We start from the raw sequence: 11,319 nt of genomic DNA, 5'->3' as shown, positions 1-11,319 counted from the left end.
TTTCTCATTTCGAATCTGTAAAATCAGAATTTCGATCAAATCACACACCGCAGTATACTAGGTCTTCTAATTCGTTAAGAGGTTTATCTAAAAGAGTCACAATATAACTAGGAAGACGTTTCAAATACCACACATGCATTACCGGGTATGCGAGTTTGATGTAGCCCATTTGATATCTTCGTATCCGAGAATCAACAAACTCGACTCCGCATTGTTCACAAAATTGCGGGTCTTCCTTTTCATCTCCGATTACTCAATAATTTCCACAAGCACAAATTCCACTTTTGATAGGCCCAAAAATTCTTTCACAAAATAATCCATCTTTTTCTGGTTTATTGGTTTTGTAATGAAAGGTATAAGGTTTTGTCACCTCTCCAACTATCTCGCCATTAGGCAGGATTTTTTTGGACCAAGTACTTATTTGTTGAGGAGAAACTAATCCGATTCGGAGTTGTTGATGTGTATATCGATCGATCATACAAGAAAACTTCTGCTTGATTTCGATTAAGCTTCCTTCCTATTAAGTTGGAAAGTCTTCTCAGATACAAGAAAATGATTCAGTTCCAGAGCTAAAGATCGTAGTTCTCGAACGAACAACCGAAAAGATTCTGGAGCATCTTCAGGAGTCGGTATTCTTCCTACAAAGATTATAGTACCAAGTACTTCCTGGCGCGCTCTAATATGATCAGATTTATAAGTAAGCATCTCTTGTAAAATATAAGCAACGCCAAACCCCTCTAAAGCCGAAACCTCCATTTCTCCTACCCGTTGTCCCCCTTTCTTGGCCCTTCCTTTAAGGGGTTGTTGTGTAAGACGTGAATAACGCCCACTGGAACGCCCATGGATTTTATCATCAACTTGATGAATTAATTTCAAGATATAAGGCTTTCCTATTATAACAGGTTGTTCAAAAGGATCCCCTGTTCTTCCATCAAATATTCTGCTTTTTCCTGGAGACTCGGGTTCAAATATCCATGGATTTACTGTTTGCTTACTGGCTTCATATAATTCAGAAAACACCAGTTTTCTCGAAGCTTCTTGTTCATATCTCTCATCAAAAGGCGCTATTCGATAATGTCTGTCTAGCAAACTCCCAGCTAACCCTAGTGAAGATTCAAATATTTGTCCTACATTCATTCGGGAAGGTACTCCTAATGGGTTGAAGACCATATCAACAGGTCTTCCATCTTGCAAATAAGGCATATCTTGTCTAGGCAAAATTTTTGAAATGATACCCTTAGTTCCATGTCTTCCAGCTACTTTATCGCCTACTTTTATTTCACGTTTCTGTAAAATATATACACGAATACTTTCTGTTTTCTCTGTCTCATCTGTCTTAGAACTCTGGACCCATCTCACATCAATCACCCGACCCCTACCTCAATAGCAATAAGCCCTGCTTTGCTATGCGCTATTCATGGTGCTACCGTAGAAAATACTTTATTTGAAGATGGTGATGGGGCAAATACATTCCGTGCTTTTAACCCAACCAAAGCTGAAGAAACTTATTCAATGGTCACTGCTAATCGTTTTTGGTCCCAAATCTTTGGGGTTGCTTTTTCTAATAAACGTTGGTTACATTTCTTTATGTTATTTGTACCAGTAACTGGTTTATGGATGAGTGCTCTTGGAGTAGTCGGTCTGGCCTTGAACCTACGTGCCTATGACTTCGTTTCTCAGGAAATTCGCGCGGCGGAAGATCCTGAATTTGAAACTTTCTACACCAAAAATATTCTCTTAAACGAAGGTATTCGTGCTTGGATGGCGGCTCAAGATCTTAATAGTCTTGCCAATCTTGTAATGTAGCAGCGCGATTGGAAACTTCATTCCCATCAGTAGTATTGACTGTGCTGTTAGTGCTACGGTGCGCAAGGAGCGCGGTTGCGGCAGCAACTACGGCAGATGTAACTGCTGTTTGAAAGGTAGCGGTGTCCATAGTAAAAGCGGAGGCTCCCTATTCGATTGGTTGCTTCCGGATGACGACATGATTCTGTTGCATGAAAGATAAGGGTTTTGTGAGCGGTTCTGGTTGAACCTGATGTACTTAGATTGTTCTTGCAAAGAGTAAGAGTATGATCTCGAAAGTTTGACCTACATCCCTGTGATGCAGTCCTAGTAATGGGTGGAAGTACGTTCGTAGAATGGTCTCAAAACGTTTGTCGTTTGAGCTGAGGTATCGTGGGTTGGTGAATAACAAGATCCAACCACTGAAAGACACTTGGAAATGTCCCCGGAGCTAAATTACTATAGTCCAAATCACGTGACTAAAGCATGTTTCAGATAGACTCCAAATAAAAGTATGATAAGAGTACTTGAATGAAGAATGACACAAGAGTTAGCCGGCTGTCAATATCTTGGATATTCACAATGTAAAGGTTCAGGAAAATGACCTTGTAAAGGTCTTACATCATATCCACAGAAGATAGTTCCTGACAGCATAAAGACCTAACTAAAGTACTTACGGTACAAGATAATTTCATAGAAAATGCCACATCAGGCATAGACAGAAAGATACGATTCCTCTCAGTTCAGCCAATTGACGTTCCATGTCAAGTAGGTGTCTTTCGCACACCATCTGGCGTACTCGGAGCCCTATGACTTCGGCTCGTGATTCAGCCAGTGCTTGCAGTAGGGTTTCATGGTTTCTCTTTGATCTCTTGTGAGCATATTCTAGATGAATGGTGTGGAGGGTATGAATTCTAGCATAGGCGACTATTTCTGAAATCTGATGTAGGGCTGTCCTGCTTTGAATCTCATTTCGGGCCCCTCTGCGGACCAAGATTGGCAAGACTATATCTGCTAAGCCCTCATTGCTCAAGTCATAAAAGCTTCGGTCGCCATCCAATGGCATACACTGATCTTGTCCCTGGCTCCATGTTTCCAAGCATTCCACTCACTCAGGGTTGGGCCATGAAATGCCGGACGAGGGTTAAGAGTTGGAACGGGAGTTGCTCGGGGTAGGTTCTCAACTTCTGGTTCGGAGTTAGCATCATACGAAAGGTCTTCATCATGGTGATCATCCAGGGGATAGGATGATCATTCTCTGGTTCCTCTCCAAACCAACCAGCTATGACTTCATTCGGAAGATACTGGTTGTCAAGGGGATGGAGTCCAGCTATGATTTCTCTGCGAGAATTTAGGGTAAGAGGATAATTATTAGACGAACTATCTAGATAATTATTTAGAAAACCTTCATTAGTTACATCGTTATTTGTGAAGTGCATACCAGCTATGTGTAATCTAAACAGGATAGACCTTCGAATAAGTGACCTTAATTCCAAATTCACACAGAATAGGGATAAGGCAAAATTATCATAGATTCTAAGTCTATAACATCCTAATTACATATAGACTCAGTGTATCCACTTAGCAACTATCAACTTAATAATCAAGATCCCGCTTTAGTTCTCAAGTATAAAGTACTTATAGTAACACCAAATACTCCTATAGTATTTTAAATTTTAATGTTATGTTCTATTGTTCTCATTGTGGTAGGGTTGTTAAGATTTTAGTATTGTTGCAACCACACACTTAAACTTAGGCACATGCTATTCAACCCTCGGATAATATAGGTGATCAGGCTATATCTTCCCAGTTTTGACCACATGTCTCTAAGCCCACTTGTGTTGCCCAGCAATCGTAATTCTTTTGTACTGTCCTAGTGACACTGATTTTAGTATGAATGCAGCATGTATACTTACTTAAATATTTTACTATTTAAAGTATAAACTCTTGGTCAGAGTATTTTTAATCCCTTATGTATTTATAGTTAGTATATCTTTTATGGGTTGATATACTTAATTCACTATAAACAATGCTCTGATACCAATCTGTCACAACCCAAAACCGAGAACGGCGGAAACGTTCTGCGGCGGAGGACGTCGTGTACAGTATCACAACAGTGTAATATAATAAACAAGCAACAACATCATCCATTGCATTATAAGTAAAGTTTAATACATGTGTGTTCTTTCATTGTAATAAGACACCAAAATATGCAATTAAAATAAAAGACGAGACTTGTCTGCTCCGTCTTCTCAAAACCTGGCCTCCGTACCTGTCTACTGATGACCTGAGAATACAAGTTATTTTGAAAGCGAGTATCAGCTTTAAAGCTGGTGAATTCATAAGTATAATAGTGTCATTGCTTTGTTTGTGAAAATCTGATATGAAGCCCATGTAAACCTTTAAATGAAAATGTTGAGGTAAGTATGAAATCCCTAGAAAAACCCTTATTTTCTGTAAGTATGAAATGTAGTCTTCTACTAAGACCCGAATGTTCTGTACGTATGAAGTGTAGTCTTCTACCAACACCCGAATGTTTTGTAAGTATGAAGTGTAGTCTTCTACCAAGACCCGAATGTTTTGTAAGTATGAAGTGTAGTTTTTCCTTTGTATTGACTAGTACTAAAAGTGCTTAGTCTAACTCAGCGTTTATGTGAAAGGTATCACCAAATAAAGTAATAGGAAATACGTAATAAAGTAAATGTTAGCCGGAGGTACTGGTGCTAACATGTACTTATATAACCTAATGAACATCCGAAGATTGTCCAATTGTCCTCTGTAGCAGCAGCAGGGCGAGGGAATGGTTAGTCCCTGTAAAGGTACTCCTAGTATAAGTAATAACCGTAGGCATCCGTAGATGTTCATTACCCACTGTTCCTAACAGATGAGTTCCGGAATGGTTAGTCCCGTACGTATATCCCGAGGTACTGTGGGATAGAGGCCCATCTAGGTATCCCGAGGTACTAGGGATAGGGTCTTGTCTAGATATCCCGAGGTACTAGGGATATGCAGGAAGATTTACACAGAAGGTACTAATAAATCATCCTCGCAATTTGAGATACAAATATCCACTATAAACAAGTATACACAGGTAAAGGTATCTACGTAAAGGTACTCTTGTAATGTGTTCATGTATCATGTAAGCATATGTAAAGGTACTCATGTATCAGGTAAGGTTCTAGTAAGAACTCATGAATCAACTGACTCTTGTGTGATTCCTTGTAATAGAAGTAATGGTTGATATCTTCAAATTCTCCCTATGATAATCTACTGTAATATAACTGGTTGATCATGCAGGTTTATACACTCTTACTACTCAAGGGTGTGGGAAACTAAATGAAAGATGTAAACTATAAACTCAATACATATATCAGAATATAAGTGTATATGCATAGTTTAGTTCAAGAATGTAAAAATGGTTTTGTAAGACCTCTTATGGGTTTTGAACAACAATTAACAATGACTTGATTTCATTTTAATAAAACACTTCAAAGGTAAAACATTTGGTAACAATGTGTTTTTAAGATGTAAAACCATTTCATGCATCACATTTCGTAGCATGTGAAATATGTTAAATGACAAACACAGTTATAAAATACATATCAATGATTAAATAACATGTTTGTTTCTACTTGTATTCCCCCCTCCCATTAAAGCATTTAAAATCATTTAAAATATTGATTAGGGATATGAACTCACTTGAAAGTTTGAAGATAGCGAGATGGAAAACCGGGCAGAGTTTCGTCTCGGGAAACGGATTTTTCTAGGGATTCTTGGGAATCTCGGGAGTAAAATCGACCTTCGGGACTTGAGCAAAATGACCAGGGCTTTGGGTTTGAATGGGCACGGAAAACGAGGCAAAACGTAAGAGAAATGAGAAGAAATGAGCAAATTTTTCGGAAACCCTCGCATCCCTTTTATAGGGGTGCTGAACCGCCTCGGTACGCTGGGCGTACGAGGGTACGCAGCGCGTACTGGGACGTCATCGCTTACGCACTTCGGATGGGAGAGCATAGAGGAGTAGGGGCGACGTGGACGATACAAGGCCCTTGATTTGAGTACGCGGGGCGTACGAGGGTACGCAGGGCGTACTCCGGTCCTATCTGCTGACTCCTCTTCGGATATTAACAAGGATTTATATTTAAATTTATATATATTTTAAATAAACTTCTCAAATTCATATCTCCTTCATACGAACTCTGTTTTTGACGTTCTTTATATCCACGCGTAGGTGAGACTAAGATCTACAACTTTCGTTTAGATTCCGTTGGCAAATTATAAAATTATTTTTATTATTTATTTATTAAAATGACGTGATTAAGGAATTTCTTCAAAAATTCATAACTTCTTTATCCGACGTCCGTTTTCGTCAGACTTTTTATCGTTGCGCTAGTATTGTTGAGCCCTTCGATTCTCATTTAGATTGTGTCGGCTAAAAGTCTCTCGATCTCTATTTCGAGTTTTTAGCTGTGTACTGCTATACCCGAATCTCGGAAAATCATAACTTCCTCATCCGAAGTCAGATTTGGACGTTCTTTTTATGTACGCTCACGGTTTGAGGTTATCTATAACTTTCACTTAGATACTTAAGGCTAAAAACTATTGTATTGAAACTTCACGTTTTTCGTTTAATCGGTGTTGCCGGTTTTGCCGAGAATCTTCGGTTGGTCATAACTTCTTCGTTATAACTCGGATTTTAGGGTTCTTTATATGTACGGAAACCTTGATACGATTCCTACTACTTTATTTAACCAAAATAAGATTTTAGGAAAGTTATATTTTGACCTAGATTTGATCGGTTTTACATTACATTGTCTCGAAATATCGGGTTGTCACAGACCCGTAGCGGAAACGTGCATGTGAATGAGAATAGGAACCAACCCCCAGTGGTTTAGCAAATACATGTTGTATAAGAAGCTGAACCTGGGCCAATCAAGATGACCGGAGTACAAGAAATGGTGCGGATAATGCTAGATCAACAGATGGAAGAAACAAGGCGTTTACTTCAACAAAGTAAGGACGAACTTACTGTGCCAGTACGTCAGACACCCACTCTTAAGGCGACCATCTGGGTTGCTAAGTCTGTTGATGAAGTGATCAATGGTAGTATCGCCAGCAAGTTTGAGGTTGGCAAGAAGAGGAAATTTGAGGGTTCTTCAAGGTCTGACAAGAACAACATGTCCTCGAAGTCTGGAGAAGTAGGTAAAGCAAATGGTGTGATAAGTATGGAAGGAAACACAATGGTAGATGCCCTAAGGAAGTAACCTGCTTCAAATGCGGGAAGACTGGTCACTATGCCCACGAGTGCCCTACCGAGGAAGAAGTTTGCTTTAAGTGTGGTAAAGAGGGACACTTCAAGCAAGAATGTCCAATGAGAGCTACAAAGCCAAGTGTACCGCCGAAGCACCATGGGAGAGTAACTTGTTTTAAGTGTGGAAAGCATGGGCACTACGCCGATGAGTGTACATTCAACACCAAGGTGTGTTACGAATGTAATGAGGAAGGACACCTCAAGAAAGACTGCCCAAAAAGAAAAGGATTTACAAAGCCAAAGGCACCACAGAAGGACTATGGGAGATGCTACGAAGAAGTGACTTGTTTTAAGTGTGGGAAGAACGAGCATTACGCCAATATCTGTACATCCAGCAAGAGGTTCTGTTACGAATGCAGGAACAATGGACATATATCAAAGGATTGCCCAAAGAAAAGTGAACCAGCAAGAGCGAATGCACCTCCAAAGCCAAGAAGCATCCTTAACGAAGCAGCTGACAATGCAAAGAAGAGTAAGGATTGATATCCGAAGGTCGAGTTATGATGTATCCTATTAGAGGCACAGTCTAGGGTGAACTTGAACACCCATGTAATCGTTTCAAGTAATAAAATAAAACCATCGTTTTGTTATCTGATGTGTTGAATGATTGTGTGATTTGCTGCATGCTGACTTGGGAAACTGCGAGACAATATTTGGGACGAGTATGACTAGGTGTGAATGGTAGTAGAGGCCTATACTACCGGAAGCACATGACTCACATTTGGATCAGGGAAAGTCACAAGGTTACCAAGAAGCTAGTAATTGATTTCGTTTTATTCAAGTATGTCGTTACCATTGTTTCGGTAATGACTAAGAGAATTGTTGTTATCTCGACCCTAGTCGTCATATCACATTAAGTCCGACTACGATGAGTAGGTTACGTGGTGCAGAGAACCAAGTTCGATGTAGCGTCCGACTTAAGCCAAACGATTGAAATCGAAGCGATCAATAGAAGTATCGCGCTCGTTGTTAAAGAAGTTGGTGGCTAAAAATGCTACATGTTAAAATGTTATTATATCACATTAGACCATGAAGGAAGGCATATTCCTTTCCGGAATTTGACTCTAAGAGACCTAAGTCTAAGCGTTGCAACATATGATGATAGGTCATTAGAATATGACACATCGATCCATGGTAGTAATAAAAGAACTCATCTCAAGTTCGTATCTAGTAAGGATCGAGATTGTGACTTGAAGGTCATAATTTGGAGTCTAACCTGAAGTAGAGAGTAGGTGCACGATCGAGTACTGCTTACAATCAATGAGTCTAAGAGATAGACTTGAAGGAATATAGAAGTTATAATAATTACCTAGGATGGAGAGATGACGTATGGAGTCATTATACGAGCCCTGTTTCGTTGATGATTCTGGGACGTAATCATCCTAAGGGGGAGATAATTGTAACGCCCGCAAATCCGGGCTAGTCAATTAGAGGAAATAGGGGTCGAAAACGACATTTCGACAAAAGGTTATTTAGAATCAATAATCTTAACCAAGTTGTAGAATATGCCACAAGGTTTCCGTACATATAAAGAACGCCGAAATCCGAGTTATAACGAAGAAGTTATGACCCGTCGAAGTTTCACGACGGAACCGGCACGGCACCGGAAAACGTAAATAGTGAATTTATGATAGAGCAAGATTTAGCCTTAGTGATCTTAAAAAAAGTAGTAGAATATGTTAAACTAAGAACATCGATAAAAAAGAATGCCCAAATCTGACTTCGTATGAAGTAGTTATGATTTTTCGAAGTTTCGGACTAGTAGTGTATAACCCGAAATTCGAATATTAGATCGAGCAGTTTTTGGCCGACACGACCTAAACGAGAATCGAAGATCTCGTTAAAAGTAGCATAACGAGAAAATGATGGGCGAAAAGGACATCGGATGAAGAAGCTATGAGGATTTAACGGACGAATCCTGTCCCGGCCTGTTAATAATATAAAATTTAAAATCAAGTCAAAATTAGCCGACGAAGTCTAAACGAAAGTTATAGACTACATCCCCACCTTCATGTGATATAAAGAACGTCGAAAACGAAGCTCGTATGCGAAAGTTATGAATTTTAAAAGTTGAGTATGCAAATTGCGAAATCTGATGCGAGATAGATGGCGTGGCCTCATCGCAGTCGTCCATCGCCGATCATAGAGTGCCCTTCGGATCATGCCACCTCGCCTCGCTTCGCCTTACGCCCCGCGTTGGAGTTCGGTACACCAAGCGTACCCTCGGTCCTTATCCTCTTCCGAAGTGCGAGCCAGCTGGTGTGAGCTGCTGAGCGCCTATAAAAGGTTGCAAAGGTTTCCGAGTTTTTCACAACATTTCCTTTCTCTCTCTAAATTACTTTCTCTCCCTATCCCATTTTAACCCCTAAACTCTAGGAAAAACCCCCTAGCACCCTAAGGAAGCCCCGAGGCTCCCAGAGTCCCAAGAAAAAGGAGTCTTTCGGTTTCGAAATGCTGCTCCAATTAAGTTCCAATGTTCGATAAAATTCGCTGTAAGTGCGCTACGCTTACGCAATTTTTTATATAGCTTTCAAATAATTATAGGAATGTTATTAGGTCCTTAAAATAATTATTTGGGCTATTATTATGAGTTATATTGAGTGTTATTAGCACTTAATAATAGTCAGACTAATTAAATTGTCGCGATTATCGTTAGACTAAACCCTAGTGGTATTGGTACTAGGTTTTATCGATGGAAAATTGTTTTAAGAGTATCGAAGCGCTGTCCGAGTACTGAGTCACCACCTACTCAGGTGAGTGCATAGTTACTTTCAGCTTACACATAGATATGAAGTATTTTATATAAATTACGTGCTATGTGTGCATATTATCTGAATACTTGCTATCTATGCAAGATGAATGTTTTATACATGTTTTCAATGATTAAACCTGTATATCCATTTTATATCTACAAAATGTGTTGGGTAAAACATGGGTAGATGTAATAGTTGCTGTGTGACCAAATAAAATAATGAGCGGCCTCGTTGTAGATGTTATTGATGATCCAATCATCTAGCAGAGTATGGATGACAACCACGGACTATTCTAGACAGTCCAGTGGAACACTAGCAGGCTCGCAACCTGTAGGTGTTTATTCGAACTGTGTGTTTATTCGAACTGTGTGAACTATGTGCTCACTAGGTATACTCCATCCCCCACATGGTTGCCATTAGGACTTTCATTGCCAAGGAATCCCCTTAGCAGTAGTGTCTACCCCAATGATAGTCCTTAGACTAGGTCCCTTGTGTTAGATGTTTTAGGGACATAATGTGAGGATAACGGGAATGGGTAATTGGGTTGATTGTTTGATGTTTAAAAATAATAATTATATTATTGTGGGTTGAAAACCCTATGTACTCACCAGGTTTCCCAACCTGACCCACTCAATTTATTTATATCACAGGTGTTGATATGAAGTCACATTACACTGAGAGATTTAAAGAGATGTAGATCACTAGTGTAAAATGAATAAAATACGTTTCTTCGAAAATGTTTTAATAACGTATTTGATCATGTTTTTTTCTAGGAACAAATTCCGCAACATTTTTATTAAAAGAAGTTCTCTGATTTTTAAAAAGAATAAACAAAAAAAACCGGTCTTTTCTAGCCGTGATTTTGGGGATGTCACAAAGTTAGAGGAGGACATGGAGCGATTGAAATCGGAATGGTAGTGTGGTGAGGAGAAGGAGGTGGAGATAAAACAGTGTTGGTAGGGATTACCTCTGGAGACACTTCTCGGACCGAATCATCAGACTTATCTTGCTTCGGCTCTTGTTCAACTTCAACATCTTGATATGAAGGAACGTAGTCACTATCACTTGATGATGGAGCTTTCACCTTGTGAGCCATCTTTTTCAGCTTTCGCTTCTGAGGAGCCGAAGGGTCTTCATAGGAACCATTTCGCTACTTTGGTGTGACAGGTTTAGAAGAGGGCCCTTCTTGAATTCCCTTCCTCATATCCCCTTTCTTGCCCCGTTTGGCTGGTTTATCAGCCATATCAAGCAATTCTTGCGTCTCTGGGGTTAACGGTCTCACTCCCATGGCCGGAAGCTTTTTGTACTCAATAATTAGCCTGCTGGCCTTTGAAACACATTGATACATGGACTTCAGAATTGAACCAATAGAAGAAAACTTGGTGAAATCATCCACAATGATTTTTGTGGTGTTAAACGTAGTGATCTTAGATTTTAAGGAATCTGCCATAACTGGAAATTGGAACTTCT

At 39.6% G+C, this 11,319-nt stretch overlaps 1 pseudogene; it reads right to left on the bottom strand.

The window, feature by feature from the left end:
* LOC128132794 (DNA-directed RNA polymerase subunit beta'-like) overlaps positions 1–10,945 on the bottom strand; it is a 13,012-nt pseudogene extending 2,067 nt beyond the window's left edge.
* Between the last annotated feature and the right edge of the window lie 374 nt (positions 10,946–11,319).

This window comes from Lactuca sativa, chromosome 3, assembly GCF_002870075.4.
Source record: "Lactuca sativa cultivar Salinas chromosome 3, Lsat_Salinas_v11, whole genome shotgun sequence".
In the NCBI taxonomy this organism is placed as follows: Eukaryota; Viridiplantae; Streptophyta; class Magnoliopsida; order Asterales; family Asteraceae; genus Lactuca; species Lactuca sativa.
This window is presented reverse-complemented; position numbering and strand designations above follow the sequence as displayed.